The 13,339-nt window shown below is 42.6% G+C and overlaps 1 pseudogene across 1 annotated transcript in view; it reads left to right on the top strand.

Annotated features, from left to right (window-relative positions):
* Positions 1-12,960, top strand: part of LOC309625179 (disintegrin and metalloproteinase domain-containing protein 20 pseudogene) — a 60,801-nt pseudogene extending 47,841 nt beyond the window's left edge. Inside the window, exon 2 of the transcript XR_014249419.1 lies at positions 2,910-12,960. The product of XR_014249419.1 is annotated as a disintegrin and metalloproteinase domain-containing protein 20 pseudogene (transcript). The remainder of the gene's footprint in view (positions 1-2,909) is intronic.
* Positions 12,961-13,339: the final 379 nt, after the last annotated feature.

Genomic DNA, 13,339 nt, shown 5'->3' on the forward strand with positions numbered 1-13,339 from the left:
TGAGATGTTTCTCGTTTCTTGAGGTAGGATTGTATTGCTATAAACTTCCCTCTTAGAACTGCTTTTGTTGCATCCCATGGATTTTGGGTCATCGTGTTTTCATTGTCATTTTTTTCTAGGTATTTTTTGATTTTCTCTTTGATTTCTTCAGTGATCTCTTGGTTATTAAGTAGTGTACTGTTTAGCCTCCATGTGTTTGTATTTTTTACAGATTGTTTTCCTGTAATTGATATCTGGTCTCAAAGCATTGTGGTCAGAAAAGATACTTGATAAGATTTCAATTTTTTAAATTTACCAAGGCTTGATTTGTGACCGAAGATATGATCTATCCTGGAGAATGTTCCATGAGTGCTTGAGAAGAAAGTGTATTCTGCTGTTTTTGGATGGGATGTCCTATAAATATCAATTAAGTCCATCTTGTTTAATGTGATATTTAAAGCTTGTGTTTTCTTATTTATTTTCATTTTGGATGATCTGTCCATTGGTGAAAGTGGGGTGTTAAAGTCCACTACTATTTTTGTGTTACTGTCGATTTCCCCTTTTATGGCTGTTAGCATTTACCTTATGTATTGAGGTGCTCCTATTTTGGGTGCATAAATATTTACCATTGTTATATCTTCTTCTTGGATTGATCCCTTGATCATTATGTAGTGTCCTTCTTTGTATCTTGTAATAGTCTTGATTTTAAAGTGTATTTGTCTGATAGGAGAATTGCTACTCCACCTTTCTTTTGATTTCCATTTGCACGGTATATCTTTTTCCATCCCCTCACTTTCAGTCTGTATGTGTCCCTTGGTCTGAAATGGGTCTTTTGTAGACAGCATATATACAGGTCTTGTTTTTGTACCCATTCAGCCAGTCTATGTCTTTTGGTTGGAGCATTTAATCCTTTTATATTTAAGGTAATTATCAATATGTATGTTCTTATTAGCATTTTCTTAATTTTGGGGGGTTTGTTATTGTAGGTCTTTTCCTTCTGTTGTGTTTCCTGCCTAAAGAAGTTCCTTTAGCATTTGTTGTAAAGCTGGTTTGGTGGTGCTGAATTCTCTTAGCTTTTGCTTGTCTGTAAAGATTTTAATTTCTCCATCAAATCTGAATGAGATCCTTGCTGGGTAGAGCAATCTTGGTTGTAGGTTTTTCCCTTTCATCACTTTAAATATGTCCTGCCACTCCCTTCTGGCTTGTAGAGTTTCTGCTAAAGATCAGCTGTTAACCTTATAGGGATTCCCTTGTATGTTATTTTTTGCTTTTCCCTTGCTGCTTTTAATATTTTTTCTTTGTATTTAATTTTTGATACATTGATTAATATGTGTCGTGGCATGTTTCTCCTTGGATTTATCCTGTATGGGACTCTCTGTGCTTCCTGGACCTGATTGACTCTTTCCTTTCCCATATTTGGGAAGTTTTCAACTATAATCTCTTCAAATATTTTCTCATTCCCTTTGTTTTTCCCTTCTTCTTCTGGGACCCCTACAATTCGAATGTTGGTGCATTTAATGTTCTCCTAGAGGTCTCTGAGACTGTCCTCAATTCTTTTCATTCTTTTTTCTTTATTCTGCTCTGCAGTAGTTATTTCCTCTATTTTATCTTCCAGGTCACTTATCTGTTCTTCTGCCTCAGTTATTCTGCTATTGATTCCTTCTAGAGAATTTTAAATTTCATTTATTGTGTTTTTCATCATTGTTTGCTTGGTTTTTTTCTTCTTCTACGTCCTTGTTAAACGTTTCTTGTATTTTCTCTATTCTATTTCCAAGGTTTCGGATCATCTTTACTACCATTACTCTGAATTCTTTTTCAGGTAGACTGCCTATCTCCTCTTCATTTGTTTCATCTGGTGGGTTTTTACTTTTACCTTCGTCTGCTGCATATTTCTCTGTCTTCTCATTTGCTTAACTTACTGTGTTTGGTGTCTCCTTTTTGCAGGCTGCATGTTCCTAGTTCCCGTTGTTTTTGGTGTCTGCCTCCAGTGGGTAAGGTTGTTTCAGTGGCTTGTGTAGGCTTCTTGGTGGAGGGGACTGGTGTCTGTGTTCTTGTGGATGAGCCTGGATCTTGTCTTTCTGGTAGACAGGACCGCATCCAGTGCTGTGTTCTGGGGTGTCTGTGAACTCATTATGATTTTAGGCAGCCTCTCTGCTAATGGGTGGGGTTGTATTCCTATCTTGCTAGTTGTTTGGCATGGGGTGTCCAGCACTGTAGCTTGCTGGTCCTTGAGTGGAGCTGGGTCTTAGCATTGAGACAGAGATCTCTGGGAGAGCTCTCACTGATTGATATTAAGTGTGGCCAGGAGGTCTGTGGTGATCCAATGTCTTGAACTCGTCTCTCCCAACTCAGAGGCTCCGGCCTGACACCCGGCCGGAGCACAAAGACCATGTCAGTCACATGACCAGGTACGTGGGGGAGTTTCTTGCCTTTTGGGAAGTCTGAGGTCTTCTGCCAGTGTTCAGTAGATGTTCTGTAAGAGTTGCTCCACATGTAGATGTATTTTTGATGTATTTGTGGGCAAGAAGGTGATCTCCACGTCTTACTCCTCCTCCGTCTTGAAGGTATTCCCCAAAGCCTCAATCTTTATCTTTCAATTATATAGGGATATTTCTGAATAATTTTTTTTCACCATGCTATGTGGCTTCTGGGATCTCAGTTCCCTGACCAGGGATTGAACCCAGGCCACAGCAGTGAATTCCCAGAATCCTAACCACTAGGCCACCAGGGAACTCCCTGAATAATTTTTTAAAGAAGTCACACAAGTTATATGCTTCTAAAATACAATGGTGGGACAGGCACAGGATAGACACTCTCATTCCAAAAGGGAGAAATAGGAAAGAAGAAAGGAGCGACCAGTCCCAAGTATGTCCAAAATCTTAAGGCAAGAGAATAATTAATCCCCTTTGGCTCCATGTTCTTCCCTCTAGGCACACTGGGGATTTTGTTTCACTTCCGGATCCATTGGAGTGGAGGTTCTGCCTTCCAGACACACTGGGGTGGCAGTTCTGGGTTGGACACCCAAGATTCCTGGAGGCCTGCCCCATGGTTTTGCTGAGCACAGCCCACACTGTAGTTCTCATGGACTGAAGTCATATGCCTGTGGCTCCCCAGGCTTAAATAATGTGCAATAGTTCTACTAGTCTGGGATCCTGGAAGTGACTTGCCCCCATGGCTCTGCTGGGTACTACCCTAGTGTGTGCTCTCTAAGGTGGCTGCCTCTCCAGGGTCATAGACCCTCAGCTCCAGTAATATCCATCCTTCAAAATCTGGGTGGAATTTGCACACTAATGGAGACTGCCCAGCGTGGACACTGCCAAAGCCTGCTGCCTGTGCCTCCTAGAGGAGTGGCTACTGTTGCCTGTGCTGTGGAGTGCTGGGAATGGAACCCAAGTGTGTGGCAACTCTGTCATGTCTCTGATAAGGCATGAAAAGGTCCTGAAGGCACTGGAGATCCCTCCTTTGAAATTGATCTGATGATCTCTGGATCACCCTGTGGAGCAAGGGGGTGATTCTGCTATTGTCTTGTTCATAGCTCCTGACTTGTGGAGATGACTTACTAATCTTATCAAGTGGTTTGCTTGACCACATCCTTAGTGTTCTATTCAGACCATGCTTTCTCTGTCTTTTCTATATGGATGGCCTGGGAATTTTCCAAATCTTTTAAGTTCCACTGTTCTTTGATGAACAATTCCATCTTTAAATCACTTTTCTCTTCCTACATTTTACTAGAAGCTTATAGCAAAAGGAAATAAACCAGCCACTCCTTCAACACTTTGCTGAGATATTTCCCCAGCTAAATATCCAACTTATGCTCTAAAGTTCTACATTCCACAAAACACTAGGACATGAACCCACTCCAGCCAAACCCACTCCAGCCAATTTCTTTGCTACTTGATAACAAATGGCTTTTCCTCCATTGTCCAATAACATAATCCCCATTTCTGCCTCATTAGGATGGCCTTTCCAGTCCATATCCTACCAATCTGTTCAAGATTACTTAGGTATTTTCTAAGGTATTTTCTAAGGAGACTGTGGGTTTTCTATGCAACTTTTCTTTTTTCTTTCTAGGCTGTCACCAAGAGTCTGTCCACAGCACTGTAGGCTTTCTAGTCTGCCGCTCAAAACTCTTCCAATCTCTATCCAATACCTAGTTCCATGCCATTCACACAACTTCAGGTAACTGTTACCTACAACAGTACCTCCAGGAACCAATTTTATGTTATATTATGTTGAGACAGCAAAACACCATAGACTGGGTGACTTATACATAAGAGAACTTTATTTCTCAGTTCTGGAGGCCAGTAAGTCCAAGATAAAGGCACCAGCAGATTTAGTGTCTGGTGAGAACCACTTCCTGGCTCATAAATGACACCTTCTCACCGTAACCACACAGGGCAAAAGGGGTGAAGGATCTCTCTGAGGCCTCTTTTATAAAAGCACTAATCACCTCCCAAAGACCCCACCCGCTAATACCACCACCTTGGGGGTGAGGATTTCAAACGTTCATCTTGAGCACTCCCCAATCAAGATTCAGAAGTTTCCCATCACTCCAGAAAGTTCCCTCCATCCCTCCATTCCCTCACATCAGGAAAACAGTGATTTAAATTCTATTCCCCTATATTATTTTGGACTATTCCAGAACTTCATACAAATGAAGTCCTATATGAAGTTTCTTTGGTCTGATTTCTTTCTATCATCATAATATCTATGAGATAGATACATCCATGTTCTTACACATATCAGAAACTTGTTCAGATTTACTGAGGATTATCCCACTGAATGAATATGCCAGTTTGTTTGCCATTCATCTATTCAGTACTGGTTGTTTGTTTCCAGTCTGTGGAATAAACTTGGTAAATAATGCTGCTATGAATATCCACATACGAATCGCTGTGGGGAACGTCCTATGGCTAGAATCACTGAGACGTACGGCAACTATAAGTTTAACTTTATTAGAAACTATTATTATCCACCTTACCTTTTCTACTCATGACACTATTTATTTATTCTTTTTTTCCGTTAATCACCCCCAACACATTCCATTTTTATAAAGTATGAGAGAATCTGATTCTCTCCTCAAAATTCTTACAGAAAAGAAGCTTCCACTCTCCTCTCCATTTTGTAATTTCTTAATTACAAATTGAAGCCTTGTCTCATTTTGGTTTCAGGAAAGAAAAGTCAATCACTGTCTTAAAACTATACCAAACCCACTGATTCTTCCCCTGTGACTTCTCCAAGAGACCGTGGAACCACTCAGCCCAAGATATACACTCCATTTTTCCTAATTTCTCCCAGGTCTCCTCCTCTCTAAGAGCCCTGTGCCAGGATCCCCAGGATCACTTAGCACAGCCCCTCCCCCTCATGAATACACCATTGTTATGTAAGAGCTTCCCCCTCCCTCCTCCACCTCTCTGGGGATGCCCAGCCTCCAGCCTCTCTCTGCTCTCCTCAGGACTAGACTGCTGTTTAGGAGTTGCTGTTCCAGGGACAGTCTTGCCTGCCTCCCGCTGGAGTGCATTTCTTTGGTCACAGGCTTCCTCACTCATGGGGCCTGCCTGGGCCCAGGCCCACCTGGCAGGTGATCTCTGGCTGCCTCTGCTCTGGCTACTCCTGTTTCCGACCTGCTGCTCCCATGACCCCCCAGGTTGGCGCTTCACTTCCTCTGAAATTGTGATCCCCAGGAAGGTGTCCCACAGAGTGCGTGGAGCCACAACACAAGGTCAGCTCTCCTACAAGGTTCGCTTCAGTGGCCAAAGACACGTGCTTCACATGAGAGTCAAGAAGAGCTTGCTGCCCAGACATTTTCCTGTTATCACCGATAATGACCAAGGCACCATGCAGGAGGACTACCCTTTTATCCCCCGAGACTGTTACTACTTTAGCTACCTGGAAGGGGTTCCTGGGTCCATGGGCACACTGGACACCTGCTATGGGGGTCTGCGTGGCATGCTGCAGGTGGATGACTTCACTTACGAAATCAAACCACTGGAGGCTTCTTCCAAATTCGAGCATGTGATTTCTCAGCTTGTGTCACAAAAAACACCAGCAGAGGATGCAAAATGTAAGATTGAAAGGAAAGATACAAATCAAGCATATGAGGAGGCGATGATTGCTGAGATGCCTAGAGCAGCTCCTGTGTATTTGTGGTGGCCGCATAGGAAATACTTAAAACTTCACTACACAGTTTCTAACTCATTAGTTGTTCAGAACTCTAATCATACACGTATAATAGAGAATGTAGTGATTATAAACAACATATTGCATAGCATTTTCTACCAGGGTCAACTTCAGGTTTTGATTCGTCTTATGTGCATATGGGATGGCATGGATAAGATGGATTTATATAGTTGGCCTAGTGCTGAAGCTGCAGTATCTCAATTTGGTTTATGGAAATTGTGGGGATGGTATTCACAAATTCCTCATGATACTTCAATGCTTTTCACAGGACATAAAATCGCTGGGTCCTCATATTATAGCAGCCAAGAAGGAATATGCAACCCCAATTGGGGAGCATCTTTTGTATTTGTTTCAAATTATCACATATTTTTAGCTTCAACTGTTGCAGCACATGCAATAGGTCATGTTATGGGCTGTGTACACGATGGTCCAGGTTGTCACTGTTTTCGAAGAGATCACTGCATCATGGCTCCTGAGCCTGGTCTTCTAGATATGATGAGCAATTGTACATATAGCAAACTGCATCAACGGGTTTCTATGTGGGATCCTTGTTTGAGTATACCAAATGTACCGTACCGTAATTTTCCTTATGTAGCTGCTCGTTGTGGTGACAAGATCCAAGATGAGAGGGAAGAATGTGACTGTGGCACCTTAAAAGACTGTAGTCAGGATCCGTGTTGCAATACCAATTGTACCCTTAGCCTTGGCAGTACTTGCAATCATGGAGGTTGCTGCTGGAACTGTAAATATGCTCAACCTGGAACTCTTTGCAGAGATACTCTTGGTATTTGTGATCTACCAGAATACTGTAACGGGACAACGCATGTTTGTCCAGCTGACACTTATATCCAAGATGGAACCCCATGTTCACCATTAGCTGTTTGTGTGAAGGGAAACTGTAGTGACCGTGATATGCAGTGTCAAGCCCTCTTTGGCTATAAAGTAAAAGATGCTGCACCAGCATGCTATAAAACATTGAATATCATAGGTGACCGATTTGGGAACTGTGGTGTGAGGTTGCTTCGAGGAGGAGGAAAACCTGTAAAATGTGAACAAGATGATGTTCTGTGTGGAATGCTGCACTGTGCTAATGTGGAGGAACTTCCTGGTGGTGGGGAGCACACTACATTTCATCATATGGTAGTACAAGATATTAAACCAGAAAGCTGCTTTGGGTATGATGCCCACTTTGGGACAGACTCACCAGAAATGGGGCTTGTAGTGGATGGTGCATCATGTGGCCCAGGATCATACTGTAAGGACCAAAATTGTACTTTTTTTCAAGACATGGGTTTTGACTGTGATGTCAAGATGTGCACTTACAGAGGGGTATGCAACAACCAAAGACACTGTCACTGTCAGCGAGGTTGGAAACCACCAAATTGTAGCGAGAGAGGACCAGGTGGCAGTGTAGATAGTGGCCCCCCACCTGACAGAGAAATAGGTATTCGAGCCAGGCTACTAATGAATATAAACAGAGGAACAGCTCTACTGCTTCTTCGTCTTTTCCTTCTTTTGCTTTCAGCGGTTATAGGTGCCTTTTACTATGTGAAAGATATTACGGAAAATGAAAAATAAACTGTTGGAAAAAATTATCCCTTGAACCCAAGTAAATACAAACTGGAACACACAAAATGGAGAAAATTACTTTGGCACTTACTGGAAGAAATGATCGATAATCACTCTTACAGGATTAATTACATAATTCTATAGTTCTTCCCAAGTTGTTATCTTGAAATAAAATGACTTGGCAATTTAAAAAGGGTCTGTGTGTTTAAATGCATTTAATATGTTATATCTAGTCATAGTCTTACTACTCCTGTAGACGATAGTGTGAACTGTTAGATTCACCAACAAGAGGACCTATACTTATTTATGTTGTGCATACTAAAGTTTCACAGATATGCCTGTAGCACTCCTTGTTTGAACTGGTATGCACTTGTTTAATACTTTATTAGACTTTCCTTTAGTTGATTATGTACTAGATTTGTGTTATTGGTTCATGTTTTTGCTAGTGTTAAATAAGCCTAACATAAAAGATAGCATAAAAGACACCTTGACAGATACAGTAGGAAGATCAAAAATTTTGTGTCATAAGTGCATGAATATCAACAGTAGTTCAACAACCTGCTAAGTACGTGATCTTGCCCAAAGTCATAGGCTTTCAGAGGATCAAGGTTATATCTGACATGTTACACTGAGAGATGAAATGTACTTTTCTGGGGTTTTGTGATGGTTCAAAGAAAGGCCCTAAGAAGGGCCTGGAATATGTTAGGCACTTAATAAATGCTGACTCTTTCATTCTCATTATTCTCATTATTATCTTGGGTAGTGCTAAAACAGAAGTATTCCAAGTATAAGGACTTTGGCATTTGATATCTTTTATTGTAAAACCATCACACAAGGAGCCATTGATCACTGATTTATCACTTCTTATGGGCCCTAGTTATTAATGTCATATCATCTCACATTTAAAATCCTAGGAATTGCCTAAGCACAGCCTGTCTATAAAGTACAGGATGGAACTGCGTGCCTGATGTATAATATGTACAGGAACAAAAACTTACATAAAAGGAAACAGGAAGCAATCGTTTCATCAGAGAGTATTAGAAGCGGGTCTCATAAGTAAGATGTGTTATATTCATGCTATTAAAATGTCTCAGACCTTGGATCAAATCCCTTTCTAAATATGGAGTCCAGATGAGGGTAGCTACCTAAGGGAAGAGGAAGGATGCAGCAGTAGAGAGTCAATGGTCTTGCCACCCTGTGACATTTTAATTTGTCCAACTTTTATAGAGTTCTCTTTGGCAGCATTTCTTGTCCACAGAGTTTATCCAGTAGAGTAATCTGGATCTTCATCCTTGACAGGTCTGAGACCCAGTTTACTATACCCTTGTCAAACATATGTTACTGCATTCGCTCTTTGCAACAATATCTATTAAAATCGAAGTTGGATGACCATTTACTAACATGGTTACTTCTCCTTGATCCAAAGGCACCTGACGAAAACAAAGTATCTTTCTTCCTGTGGGTCGGGGTGTGTGGGCGGGGTGATTTTGTTTCAAATTAGCAGTCCATTTGCCAAAAGGTGAAAACTGTGGCCCCTGTAGCTTTTTTTCTCTATTTCTATTTTTCTGATATCTACTCATATCCTTATTGGTCTTTTTGCACTGGTGAAGGACCTTTTGTTTCCCTCAAGGTGTTTAATTTGTAGTACCATACACTCAATTGTGTATGTTTTCTCTTTGGTTACCAGGCTATCTCCAAAATCTTGACCTAAGTGTTTTACCCTGAGGATGAGTGTGATCTTCAGTCTATTTTATGTTTCTAAACAACATTTGATATTTCAGGTATAGGCCATACTTTTAAAAGGTGGCTGTCTCGTGTTAAGGTCCAACATGGGTATTCCTTAAAAGCAGTTTCTAATTGGTGCCAGATATGTGAGACTGAATCATTACAGCCAAGTTAACGTGGTTGGATTATTCCCAGTCAAGTAAGGGAAGACACGCTCAGGGGTAGCCTTAGAAGATTTTTTTTCCCTATTGCTAGGGCTATGGCATATCAAGAAAGGGTGAAGTTTCAGAACAAAGGTAAGTGGGAGCACCAGAAGGTGAAGAAGAGAATCAAGGGGGAAGAAAGGAAAACAGGGGTGAGGATAGGAGGAAGGTGAGAAAGGAGTGGGCTTGTGAGACCCACAAACATAAGTAGACATAGAAAGACAAGGTCTCTGGGACAGGAAGAAGCAACGTGAAAGTTGTATACTACGGGTCACAGAATATTAGAATCTGTTCAAAATCTTTCTTTTCTTGGCTTCTTTGTACCAACTTGATCTCAGAGAGACAGCAGTGAGCTGTCTGGAAGAGGGATCTTAGTTCCCTGCCCAGGAATTGAACTTGGGTAGCCTGGGTGAAAAACCAGGAATCCTAACCACTAGACCACCAGGGGCTAGAGGCTAGAAGCAAAGTCCCCATGGCTCTTGCCCCCATTTGAAAGCAAGAATGTTTCAAGGAAGCAAAAACTGCAAATACAGGTACAAAGTTTATTATTAGAGACACAGCTCAATAAGTGGGAGAGCACCTGGAGAAACAGTTTGTTTATTTAATACTGAAGCAAGGCAGAAATACACACCCAGAGAGAAAGGAGAGAAAGGGTGTCCTCTCTAATCTAATGATGAGGAGCACAGGAAAGAGGTGATTTAAATCACTTATATAGGATGGTTCTTCTGGGTCTTTGTTTACCTTTGGTCAATCATCTTGTTGCTTTTTTCACACCTGACCTGCCCTAGGACCCTCCCCAACATGCACGTGCAACATTTTGCTAAGATGGATCCCACCGCAGAGGCCCATGGGGCTATCTCCACAGATTATTAGGGGGTGGCGCCCCTCTCTTTTTGACCCCAAGAAGCCTTCCTGCTCATGTGCAGACAGGGAAGTTTTCCTTGACCTCAGGAGTGGTCATCTTATCTCTTTACTTCAGCAGAGCTCAGCTTCTGCCACTAGCTTTGTCCTTGGAGTGTCTTGGGGAGAACAAAGCTTCACTTTTACTCCACTTGACAAACACCACCTGTGCAGCCCAGGGGCCCATCTATCTCCTACCTCAAACTGAGGTAGACTGCCCATGGTGTGATGGCTATTCTAATGCCCTTTCTTCTAAGGTGCCACACTCACAAGTCTGACATGCCCAAGAAACCAAAGGGCCACTACAGTTTGAGATCATATTCAATGAAACCATGCAACTTCGAGAAGAAACTAATAGAGTAAGGATCTTTCTGGCAGACCATACTTCTAGAGCAAATCTGACCAGCAGTTTGGGTAAAAGAGGAGTTTGCCCTGGTAAAAGAAGTCTGAGGTAGAAGGAGGGACATGACCTATCTCAGGAAAAATGCCTAATTCTCTGCTTGTCCAAAGTTCTCCAGAAAGCAGAAGAAAATTACTGACCTCAGTCTGACAAAATTTGACCTTCAAGAGATTCATGGCCCTGCAACTCCAACTGTGAAGAAACAAACAAACAAACCAAAAACAAAACAAAAAAAAAAATGAGAAGAGGAGGAGGACTTACCTCCACACCAAAGAAAATTAGGGTTCTTTGATCGGTTCTGTTTTTGACCCCACCAGGCAGTGCTGGAAAATTTTCCGCCCTCTCCCAGGCAATGGCACCAACTTATTTTTTTTTAAAGATTTCTGTGACTCCAATAGAGGGTAAAGCCTTCACTGAGTAGAGGCATAACAGAGAACAACAGCAGACCAGGTGGCTTCACAACTGAAGCAGGCTCAGGGTTTCTGTAAGAGGAAGAATTGGAGGAACTGTCCTATATTTTAACTTTAGCAGCAGTTTCACGTTTAACGAAGACGAGTGCGTGAGGCACTTTCCTGTTATCCTGCCCCTCGGAGGAGTCCCGATAACCAACAGAACACCATTGCTGAGAACTGTTTCTGCAATCCTTGTGGTAGTTTTAGATACTCATGGGGTATGAGTATAAGAAAGGAGAAAGTAGATGGGGCAGAATAGAACATACAGGGAAAACAGGGGACTCTCTTTATTGTTTGTTTAAAAATTTTGCATCTTTATCCTCGAGGAGTCTGAGACCTCTCAGGCCAAGATTGTTGCACAAGTCCATTCCAGTTACCATTGCCCAAGCAAGGGAGTTCCAGCAGTCTGGCAAGAGTATCACCTGGGTTCCACAGGTAATCCTCCAAGCCTCTACTGAGGAATAGCAGCCTTAACTCCCCTGCAACTCCGGGTCAATGACTCCATCCGTAATGGTGACTCCTGCTCTCACAAGCTAGTCCTTGGACATATGATGACTGAGAGGCCTTGATGGCCGCTGTACCTTGTAGTTCCATGCCATTCATGCTGTGTCCCTGGCAAAGGTGCATTCTTTGTGGACCAAGACCTACCTAGAGCCCTGGAGCACACACAGTTGCTGGGAGGGCAAGCAGAAAAACCACCAGTGGATCATTAAGAGTCATGGTAAGTAGGGCCACCCAACTTCTACTCCTTGCTTCCCGATCCCATATATTCCTCATAATGGATATACAGTACCATGTAGCAGTCTTTGATTGAACATACACACTGTAGCCTGAAGGATGGCACTCTATCCTTCCAGGATATTGTGTCTGAGCTGATGTTTCCGCTGTGCCTTCAGTAGGTCATTGCAGTGCAGTGTGCGCGTGGTTGCCAGTGAATATTTGATGTGATGCAAACAATGGATTCCATTGGGATGGGCCCATTCCTTTACCTCATTCACTGAAGGCTGAGGTCTCTGTTCACATCCTAAGCCACGTGGGATTCCATGGTTAAAGATCACACATTTCATAAGCAAGCCCCCAATACTCGTGCTGGCTGTGGCTCTGCAGGCACAAAAGGCTACTTACCACATCTAGAATTGCTATCTATTCTTGCGAGGGCCAAACGCTGGTCCTTGCAGATTGGAAGGGGCCCTCGGTAGTTGACTTCCCACCAATTAGCTGCTAGGTCTTCTTGAGAAATAGTGACTTCTCAGGACTTCAGCAATGATCTTTGTTGTTGGCAAGTTGGACATTTAGAGACGGTAGTACCTGGACTGACTTTCTTGGCAAGTGGGAGTTCATGCTATTGAGCTCACTGTAGCCACTACCTCTGCCACCATAGCCACTCTGTTCATGTGCCCATTGTGCCAGTTCTGTGGTGGTCAGTGGTAAAGATTGTCTAATGTTGATTGGCTGAGTCATTTTGTCTGCCTGGTTGCTCAGGGCCTTTTCCAGGATGGAAGCTTCCTGATAGGCATGAAGCTGTGCTACAAAAATCCAATCAAAAATGGGCAGAAGGGGGGCTTCCCTGGTGGCGCAGTGGTTGAGAATCTGCCTGCCAATGCAGGGCACACGTGTTCGAGCCCTGGTCTTGGAAGATCCCACATGCCGCAGAGCAGCTGGGCCCGTGAGCCACGGCTACTGAGCCTGCGCGTCTGGAGCCTGTGCTCCGCAACAAGAGAGGCCGCAATAATGAGAGGCCCCCGCTTGCCGCAACTGGACAAAGCCCTCACACAGAAACGAAGACCCAACACAGCCAAAAATAAATAAATAAATAAATAATTAATTAATTAAAAAAAAAAAAAAAGACCTTGTCTCCAAATACAATCATAAAAAAAAAAAAAAAAAAGGCAGAAGACCTACATGGACATTTCTCCAAAGAAGACATACAA

Source organism: Balaenoptera borealis (assembly GCF_965194805.1).
Source record: "Balaenoptera borealis genome assembly, chromosome: 3".
In the NCBI taxonomy this organism is placed as follows: domain Eukaryota; kingdom Metazoa; phylum Chordata; class Mammalia; order Artiodactyla; family Balaenopteridae; genus Balaenoptera; species Balaenoptera borealis.